Raw genomic sequence first — 10,494 nt, forward strand, 5'->3', positions numbered from 1 at the left:
CTTCAATTCAAGTGTAAACATGTGAGCTGAGCGAAGAACTGAGGAAAAAGCAAACGAGGGAGAAGAGGGAGTGGAGGTAGAAGATGAAGTATATGTCAGTGTGAGCATATTAATGTGGCTCACAATATTTTAACATCTAATTGGTCACGCGATGGCTCTGGAATCCATTTAGTTTCACGTTTCAGACTAGAATGTCAAAGGCCAAATCCCAAAAGTCCCTCATGAAACCAACTTTAAATTCACCTCATCCGGTTTACTACTTTATTTTGCATTATCTTGATTAAACTCTTTAATCATGACTTGAACCTTTAGTCATTTGCACTACTCAGAGTTCAACCTAACCATCTTTTATTTTCATTAGATTTTCTGGATAGTTACCTTTCGTAATTCGCTGATTCGACCTGTCTGACCTTTGTCACAGTTGCCATCTTTACCTGCCTACTGGACATCATGGAAACAATCGTATACCATCTCAGATAAAGACTTTATTAAAGTCTATGGATCGTCTGCATGCACCCACTGAGTGCCATAAGCTGTTTGGTGAAACAAAAGGAAACATTATGAAACACTTGATTGCACTGCAGTCTGGCTGTCTCTGCAGTGGTGATTATGATGAAGGGTGTTGGATGTAAATGAGTGTGCTCCTTGTGTATGCAGCTGGATGTAGGCCAGGCTCTGCAAGAAACACTCAGTCACTGCATCCACACATTTGAATGAAGAACCGTCCATTTCACTGTCACGACCAAATTTAGAAAAAAAGTTTCTTATTTCACATTTAACCTCTGACTCTGAGTCTGGCTCCTGTTTGACATATATCATTAGCACTGCTATTTCAAACTCAGCTGCAGGCTCTTCAGCTGACCAGGACTTGTGGTGTTCATGTTGTCGCTATAAGGGGGGGAAAGCAAGTGTCCATTTTAATGTCGGCTGATGCTAATAAACAGATAGAGATTTTTCAGGAGACACTGGGGTGAAGCAGTCCTAGAAAGTAAAACTGAACAGAACCATACACACGGTGAACCTGAGAGATCAACACACTAGTATTAAAGAAAACTTGTGCAAATAGACACAACACATGCAAACGGACAAATCATCTTCATCAATTTGACAACACATGCGTTGCAAGTAGAAAACGCGGTGCAAATACTCACAACACAAACAAATACTCACAACCCAACCAAATACACACAATACTTAAATCGTCACAACACCACTGGGAGTGTTGATGGGCAAAGCTGAGAGTAGTTGGCCAATGATCTCTCCCTGGATTCAAAAGGCAGCAGAAGAGATGCCACCCAGTGGAGGACAGACAGTGACATGAAGAGACACATGAAGACACACATGAAGAGACACATAGAGACACATGAAGACACACATGAAGAGACACATAGAGACACATGGAGAGACTGGAGAGAGCTGAGCAAAGAAACCAGCAGAAGTTTCTGGTCAGTTTAAGTTGTCTTTATTCATTTATTGGAGACCCCAGTGCCAATTGCCACAACAACCAAATCCACACAACACAAATGCTGTCCACAGAAGCAATACTCACAATAGATAAATACTCACAACACAACCAAATATCTTGCACCAAACAAAACCTTGTAACACATACTCACAACCCGTTTTGTGAGTATCTGGATCTGTTGTGAGCACGTTGCTGTTGTTATGAGTACTTGGATTTGTTGTGAGTATCTGGATGTGTTGTGAGTTGTGAGTCAGTATGTTATGGTTATGAGTGAAGTGCATTGGTTCTGTCAGTGTTTTTATCACTTTGGTGAAAGGAGCTAAGTTGTTATCTTGTGTTGAGCCGAGTGTTGAAGCTGTGATTGCGATGCTTATTAACTCGTGTCCCTGGTTTCACCTTTACTCTGCCCCAGAAGTGTCATTTACAGAGTTCTCAAACCTGAGGCTGGGGATTACTCTGCTCATCCTTTGATATTAAGCCATAAAAAAAGTATTATATCTCAGCCGTTAGAGCCAAAGCATTGATGTTCGTGGCCCAGGTCCCGACCTCTTCAGTCGCCCTGTCAGTCATAGTTCAGGATTCATGTGAGCAGGGAGTTATATGAAGTCTCAAACTGGCTCATCTTTGCAGGAGCACTGAGGGAGAAACATTTGTGTATTTGGTCAAAGACACAACTCTTTCCTCTTTATCTTGCTTTTTGACTGCCGTTGACTTTTCTGCACTTTCTCTGCAACCGGATTTACAACCGTGTAGACACCCACCATCGTCTGAACCCGCGTGCAAGAGTGAAATTAGATTTTCTGAGCCGACCGTCAAAACTACAGTCTTGACTCACTCTTGACACTGAGCTTCATGACTGGTTGCTGGACCTGTCTGCTCTCTGAAGACCTAGTTTACCCCCGTTATGAATAAAAGTGTGGATTCATCATATCAGGAAACAACGTGAGACTCAGGGGTAAAAACCATCAATATTGGATTTGGGTGTCAGGATGACAACATGCGAGTGGAGTGAAAAACTTTATCTTTATTGAATTCACTGAGTATGTGGGCTTAGTGAATCACTCAAATGCGATTTGTGCATATATTTTGACCACAGTTAAAGGGTTAGGGTTAATAACAATAGCATATTTAACTTATTTTCAATTATTAACAGTGATAATAGATAAAAGAAGTGGCATTATAGTCGTGCTTAGCTGCCGTCCTGTGTTGCCTGTTTGGGTATGAATTAATGATTGAAGCACAGAGTGCCGGGTGATGACTGCACTGCCGTAAAACTTTAATGATCTGCATGTTTCCCCTCTTAGTCAATGGGCCGAGTGGCACAGAAATGAAGTGCCTGTGCCTGCAGTAATCGTATGTGCCGTGAGCACGTCTCCGTCTCTTTTAGACCGAATGTGCAGAACAATGCTCTGTTTGAAAAGATGAAGACAGGTTCATAAATGTCTCCCACAGGACTTATAGGCAAGTAAAATACAGTATAAATAGCTTAACGTATTTTATAAATTTTGTATACCCATTATCATTTAGCTGGGGCTTTTTAAAATGAATAACCATATATCATGACTAGCCCAGTTCTCGTATTGTCACTTCAGTAAGGCACATTACCTATTTTATCTATTATTTATATCTTTGTATCGGTGCTTAACTGAACTTTTCTTAAACCCACTGTATAGCAACGCTGCTCCTTTAAAGAGCAGCCACAGTGTGAAAGAAAGCAGCAAGCTCCACTTGGGAACTGAAACAGGCTCAGATCCGGAGATCCCTGCTAATATTACCATTTCTGCCTGGCCGCTCCTTCAGTCATCTTTGATTGACAGGTTCAGTAACGAGATTTACGTTTGTGGGCCAGGTCAAAGGTCACCCCCGAGCTGTGTATAGAGAGATTTTTTTCCCCCATAAAGGTTTTCAGCTTGACCTTTTTTAGCATCGCCACATTTACCACATCCACATAAAGAATTAATGAGTCGGAGAGAAACTTTTATATATAAATATACAACATAAGGGCTTGTAACAGATGATTTATAGTAAATGTAAACTTCTCTTAAAGCGACGCTATGTCACTTTTACTGAGCAACAGCGACCCCTGCAGCCACATGTGGGAACAAATTGTGCTTGTTAGTGCTTAAGTAGTTTTCATATGGAGAAAAACAAAGCCTATCAATGTTTTTAGTGGACATATTACTTTGTTCTCCCTTACACTGGATTTTAACAACTAAACTGTGGATATTACCCATGATCCTCTGCTTCCTGAACCAGACGAAGTGCCACTGTAACAAATACACCAAATGCTGTTCTTGATGTTCCTAAATTACTCAACGTTTCTGATCTACAGCTCAGCATTACTCTTGATCTTGCTGGGCCTGATTGTGACAATTTACACTGCGACTATCAGTCAGTTACATAATTCTCATATATAGTATATAGTGTTTCTTTAAAGGTTCAGTGTTCAGGATTTAGTAGCATCTGGTGGTGAAACCTCATATTGCAGGCAACTTAGTATCTATAGACCCTATAGTGGCCTACAGAAAATTTAAAAAAGTGAAAGGTTTGGTTTGTTCCTTCTTGGATACTGTGGAAACATGATGGCATCCGTAAAGGAGAACCTGATATGAAGAAAAGTTAGTTAATATAATATCTAATATTTCATTTCTGCTGATTGATCCCCTAAGTCCTACACCCTTTTTCTTAAATTTCTAAAGGAAGATCATTTCAGCAACAAGGCAGACAAGCAGCTTCAAAATATTGATACGTGTTGTTTCAAAGGCATTAACTTGGTTTTCCTGCCTTGAGTGATACTGAAGTCTCTTCTGGCTTATGGACTTAAACTGACTTTTGTTTCTTATAAAGGAAAGAGTGTAATTTGTGTCTCAGTTGTCCCCCCAACTTTATGAAAGTAAACTAAATCATATAAAGGACATACATTTCTCAGGTTAATGTAGGTGCCTTTAATTTTTATTTCAAATACAAAAGAATGCAAAATTAGTTGAGTAGTTCAGGGGGAAGAGAGGTGTTTCCCATACGTCGTCCGTTCATGTCCCCTCGCCGCAGCTCAGACTGAGGCCTCATCCAGCCGGGTCCGGTGACTCATTCACCTCCTCTGCTCTCCGCTCGGCTGCGTCACGCCGGCCAAGTGTTAACAATATGGCTTTGTGTCTCACACACCTGTGGGCAGCGGGGCTCTGGGAGAGTGGGAGTGGGTGGGCACGAGGAGCGACGATTGAATAACAGCACAGTAACGTCTTTGTTTAAATAGTGAGGAATTAATTCCAGCATAGTTTATGTGGTGTCCGTGTCGCACTCGAGGACGGATTAAGGGCCGTGGGCGGTTGTATATTTAATTTGGAAGAACAGTTTGTGGAAACCACTCTCGTGCTTTTACAGTTATTAGATTTGAAGAAAATTCTGGCCTTGGCACACATGAGGAGCTCACACACATATTTTAATTTGGTACAAATTAGTTTTGCATGGTTGAAGATGAATAGCTTGATAATGTTTTTGCTTTGCCACAGTGGATTCTGTGACTTGCAGCAGAGGAGAGAACGAAGCAGTAAACAGACATCGGGCATGTACAGCACAAATGGCTGGGTGTACACACACACGCACACACACACACACACACACACACACACACTCTCAGAAGACATTACATTGACTTACATTGAGATCCTGTAGATTTACTCTAGCTTTAATCAATTACTTGTCTTACACTAACCCTAACTTAAACCAAACTTGAACCTAGCCTAACCTTAATTTAACCTTAAAACATGTCTTTACGTGTAATGATTTATGTTATGGGATCTTGCTCTTTCTCCCCATAATGTAATGATAATGTATGAGTAATACCTGGACCACAGACACACACACACACACACACACACTAACTCTGATTAATTGCAGTTCATAGTCGTACTCTAAAGACAAACCACGCACAGATGCATACTCCCACTCACTCCACTTCTCTGTTGTTGAGTATTACCACATTTCAAGCTCGTCTGTCTCAGTAACATGTAGAGTGGCTTTGGATTTGAGTTCAACCGAATGTTTTTCTGCTTTCTTTTTGCAGGTCCTTCTGATCCCTCTGTGCCTCGATCCCAGTCTGAAGCTCCAACACGCCTCAGAACGACCTCAGTCACCGCCACGCACCTCGAGTCATCTCCTTATCTCGCACTTTTATCGAATCCCTCGGAGAGGATGTGAGTAAGAGAAAGCCTGCGGGTAGAAACACCCCGGTAAATCCAATACAGTAAAGGACGTGGTGTCACGTGGATGCTATGGACTGAGGGGGGTCAACTGAAACCAGATCTCCCTGGCTCTATACTTGGAAATGTAAGTCTTTTAATAATCCATCGGACCAGAGTGTATCTCGGGGAATCAATTGCTATTCATTCCATTAATGGGAATAATCCAATAATTACAGTGTCTGCTTTCTGGGTGAGACTAATTGGATTTCACATCATTTCTTCCCATTGATTATTTTGACCTTTACCCGAGCAGCAGTTTGAGAAGGTGAGCCACAGATACACTAGCATCCTCCACAGTGTCGTGTCTCTTTGACAGGAGGTTTTTTCTATACGATGTTTCGATATTTTGAAAGACGGCATTGTTCCAAAGCCTCTGTTTCGGTAGATAAAGCAAGTGACTTAACAGACAGTGCAGCTTCATCCTTTTTACTGCGTCTGTCTGTGTACCAAGGATGTCTTCCATTATGGCTGTTATCTCTGAACCCACAATCTAGACATTTATCTCCTGCGGCTCCCCTCCTTCCTCCTCTCCTCCCCTCTCATCCCTCTCATCTCTGCTCTCCTCGCTTCTTTGCTGCCACACTTACCTGACATGTGTTTGTGCTCTCGCTCCATCCTTCTCCTCGGCACTTGACAATGGAAGCGGTGGCTCTTTCTGCCGTTCTTTCTCTTTTTTTGGGCTCTCTCTTTGTTCCTCCTCTCTTTGGAAACAACAACAAAAAAAATGTTACTTTTATCTCTCTGGGTACAAGACATGCCATCCATTCTGTGCCGAGCAAAAAATGTGGATCTGTCTTTGAAGCTGTATTGATCTAGGGGAAAACTGAGACAGGATTGGATGCTGTTATCTTTCTAATACACTGTTTTTATATTTCATATCCACTTTTATCCTTTCTACCAATAAACACAGAATTCTTTATCTTTATTCTAAAGCAAAATGCTACTCGGCAGTACAAAGGCCATCCATATTGTTAACAGTATTCTTTGTGCGTCGCTGGTGTTTGACACACATACGCCGCAGTGTAGCTCCAGATCAGATCAGAATCCATAGTTCAACATGCATTACATGTGGCAAATATCTGCGAGTGCTTGAATACACAGTGTCACTGATGGCACGTGTTGAATAATTTAGATATCATGCATTTTTCAAATCAGTGATTTCAATTGCGGGGGAGCTTTTAGCAGGGTCGGGTCAAAGGCTTTGTTTACCTGCCATACATCATATTTCAGTCGCTGTGCAATGGGGGACTTGTGGTGTGGTGGAGCGAGAGTTTACAATTTGGTTGAGTGTTCATGGAGTAGGGTTGTCGGTCAGATGGCTCACCACTTTGGTCTCGATGGACATATCTCATGGTAAATACAGTATATCCACTAACATGTGGTTCTGTGGGTCCATTGAATGATGGAATTTTCTACATGTATCCATAATAATAATGTGAATCAGCAATGTAAGTGCAGATTTTATTTAGGTTGAGCTTAATTCCTTGCATGGAATGACACGTGAACAGCACATACTGTACCAATGGAAGTCAGGTATATGATTGAAGTGTTTTCAGGCTTTTCACTACTATACAGATTTGAATATGACATATAACAACCTTATCGTCAGCCGGTTCTCATTGGAAAATCATCCTGTCGTTGCTTTATCCCTGTTTTCTCATCCCTGTGATTGAATGGCGACCTGTGCAGGGTGTCTGACCCCATGTCAGCTGGGATTGACTCCGGCCTCCCCCGTGAGATAAGCAAAAAGAGATTAGCAGTATAGATAATCTGTGGAAGGATAAAATGTGCATGTCATTAATTATTTAAACGAGGTTTAACTAAGGTCAGGAGCTCAGCAGGGAGGTATAATGCCCGTGCTGTGATTTAAGTATTCCAAACCATGTAGCGGTGTTTGCATGGGGACGTGTTTGCGTTGTCTCGAACTGTGATATTTACGTTGAAGCTGAGGGAAATGACAATCTGCCTTCCGGTGACATCCTGCCACATGTTGCATGATGGGATGAAACCTTCCACATTCCTTTGGTTTGGCGTTTCTATTTCTGATGTCAGTTTTCTTTGAGGCTCCATTTCAGGTTGTTTTTTTTGTGTGTGAGCCGCGGTGAGGGAGACGTTCAGAGTGAGGCAGAGCAGATTCACTCTCGGGTGCTGGGACTCCTGGGATTGGAAGTCTGCAGAGTTTATCTCACTCAGGTTTTCTTTTTCACTGAAGGGGGGGGTTAGGTTTCACGCGGAGAGCTTCATCATCTCCGTTCGTAATGTTAGCGTTACGTCATGCGCGAACGGGGCTGATGTGCTTCTGCACTCCAGACTCAAGTGATGCAGCATAATTTAATTTACTAGGAACGTTTATGTCAAGCAGGTGCTGGGGGTTGAGGTAAGCACACTGATGTTAGTATTTCATTAAAACAGAAAGAGAAGCAGGGCCCTGGACTGAATGAGGCAATAGCTGGTGGGAATGGCGAGGCCAATTATACCGAAGCATCTTTTCCTTGTTTGGAACGGGTCTCTGCAGCAACTCATCTTTCATATGAAGGTCGGATGATGTCACATGCTAATTAAGTTATATAAATAGTGTAAAGTAAGTGGCATGAATAATGAGGTCAAAGTGAGTCATGGCTGCTTAAATGAAGAGGAATGTCGACTGTTCAAGAAGAATCCAGAGGATAAAAAAAAACTAAATCTTCACACAAATCAGCGTTTTAATGAGCGACGGCAGCTAAAGTCGTGTCCTCGCCATGACTCTGCAGTTTTCTCACTTTTTAATGCCTCTGAGTTTGAACTGAAGATGTTAAGATTGTGTTTACTATCAAGGACTTTTGATGCCTTGTGTGTCTAAGATGGCACTGAAAAGCTTTTCACGGTCAACCTTGAATTTGAATTTGATGCCAAATATTTGTATGAGCACTACAACAGCTCTGGTTCTGGACATTTGACCTCCAAAAATGAGTTGATGAGTGACAGTATAGTGTAATAAGATGTCTGATATTTATACTGTATCAACACATAAGACTCATCTCTATATATTTCTCTTTTCCAGCTTATTTTTTGTTTTGTTTGTAAGCAAGATTATGCAAAAGGATGGAAGGATGTGGTGCGATGTGGGAAGAGCCCGTTCGATTTTAGGGGGCAGATGCTTTTGTTTTTTATTAATTCGCTGATTTCAATTATTCATGGTTCTTTGTCAGTCTTGTTTAGGGGACTGATATTTATGAATGTGTGTATGAATTTGAATACAAAATTTTGATTTAGCGAATCTAAATGTGGTTTCACAAGGGGACTGTTTCACCTTGACAGAGACGTGCGCTCCACTGAGTGCCACTCAGTGCACTCACTTATAGCGGTGGCACATTCAGCACATTTTTCATTTCACTCCTTTGATTTCCTATATATATATATATACGCTGTGCATACTGCAGCTATTGCCAGGAGATGACAGATTCGCAGTGGCCTGTGCAGTGACCCGTGTGCACAGCGTGCCTTGCAGCATGGAGCCACAGGATGGGTCAGAGTGAGTGGATGGGACTCGCACAGTGGGGTGGAGTGGGGAACAGGTGCCGGCGCTGTCAGCTTGTTAGCACCGGACACAGAATTGGCGCCTCCGACAGAGTGAGGCCCATATGCAACACATAGCCTTTGGCTGCGGGACGTATGTGCAGGAATGCATACATGTGAAACGAGAAAATGTGTGTGTGTGTGTGTCTGTGTCTGTGTGTGTGTGTGTGTGTGTGTGTGTGTGTGTGTGTGTGTGTGTGTGTGTGTGTGTGTGTGTGTGTGTGTTTTTGTGTGTTTTTGTGTGTGTGTGAGATTCCTGTCTGGCAAGGAGTATTTGAATTGTAGACTTGAAATATAGGACATGGATATGAGGGAATTAAAGGAGGGTTTTAGTGCACCAATGTGTTGCACTGCTGCATTGAGAGTCTGGATAATGAGCAGAGAACAGAGCTCCTAATTTGTTGTTTTTATATGACTTTATAGGTTTTGACATGAATTTGGTTTTTGAGCACATTATTAGAGGATTATTATGTAGATCTGTCTTCTACAAAAGCTGTGGGAGATATAGTTATGTGAAACCCCCGGGGTTGTGTGCAAGACATTCTCTGAAAGATCACAAATTAGGCCCCTAGATGAACCATTTCTGGAAGAACTAAATTGACACAATGAATTATTCCATCCAGTCTCATGGCCGCCATAACGAGTAGGGAAACTTAGAACAGAGGATGAATTAGGGCACTCAGTTCTTGCTCCTCTCGTTTATTCCATCAAAGCCATTTAGACAGATCTGCCCCGTTCGCCCAATTTAATCTGTGATTTCTCACCCTCTCATTTGGAGAACGAGGAGGGAGGAGACGGATGTGAGTTTGGAGAAACGGGCTGCTACATTTTTTGGAGATAATAAGACACAAGGATAATGTGTCGGAATCAATTTAATTCTGGTGAGGTTGAGAGGAAGTTGTAACGGGCCTTCCTATTGGAAAGACGCTCCCGGAGCTTCGCCCCCAAATAAATCAGCAGTGGCTCCCGGCAATGAAATAGAACAGAGGAAGACTGTGAATGTGGTTTAGAATAAAATGATGGTTCACTGCAGAGGGATGGAAAGAGATGCTTTAATGAAGAGACAAAAAAAGACGGCAAGATGAGATTTAAGATGGCAAGTTCTCCCTGTGTCTGCAAAGAGTTCCTGTGGAGACTCCGGCTTCCTCCCTCAGTCCAGAGCCATGCAGATTGGGTTTGGTTAATTGGACACTCGAACTGACCGTGTGCTTGTTTGTCGATGTACGTTGACCT

This window comes from Platichthys flesus, chromosome 12 (genome assembly GCF_949316205.1).
Source record: "Platichthys flesus chromosome 12, fPlaFle2.1, whole genome shotgun sequence".
NCBI lineage: Eukaryota > Metazoa > Chordata > Actinopteri > Pleuronectiformes > Pleuronectidae > Platichthys > Platichthys flesus.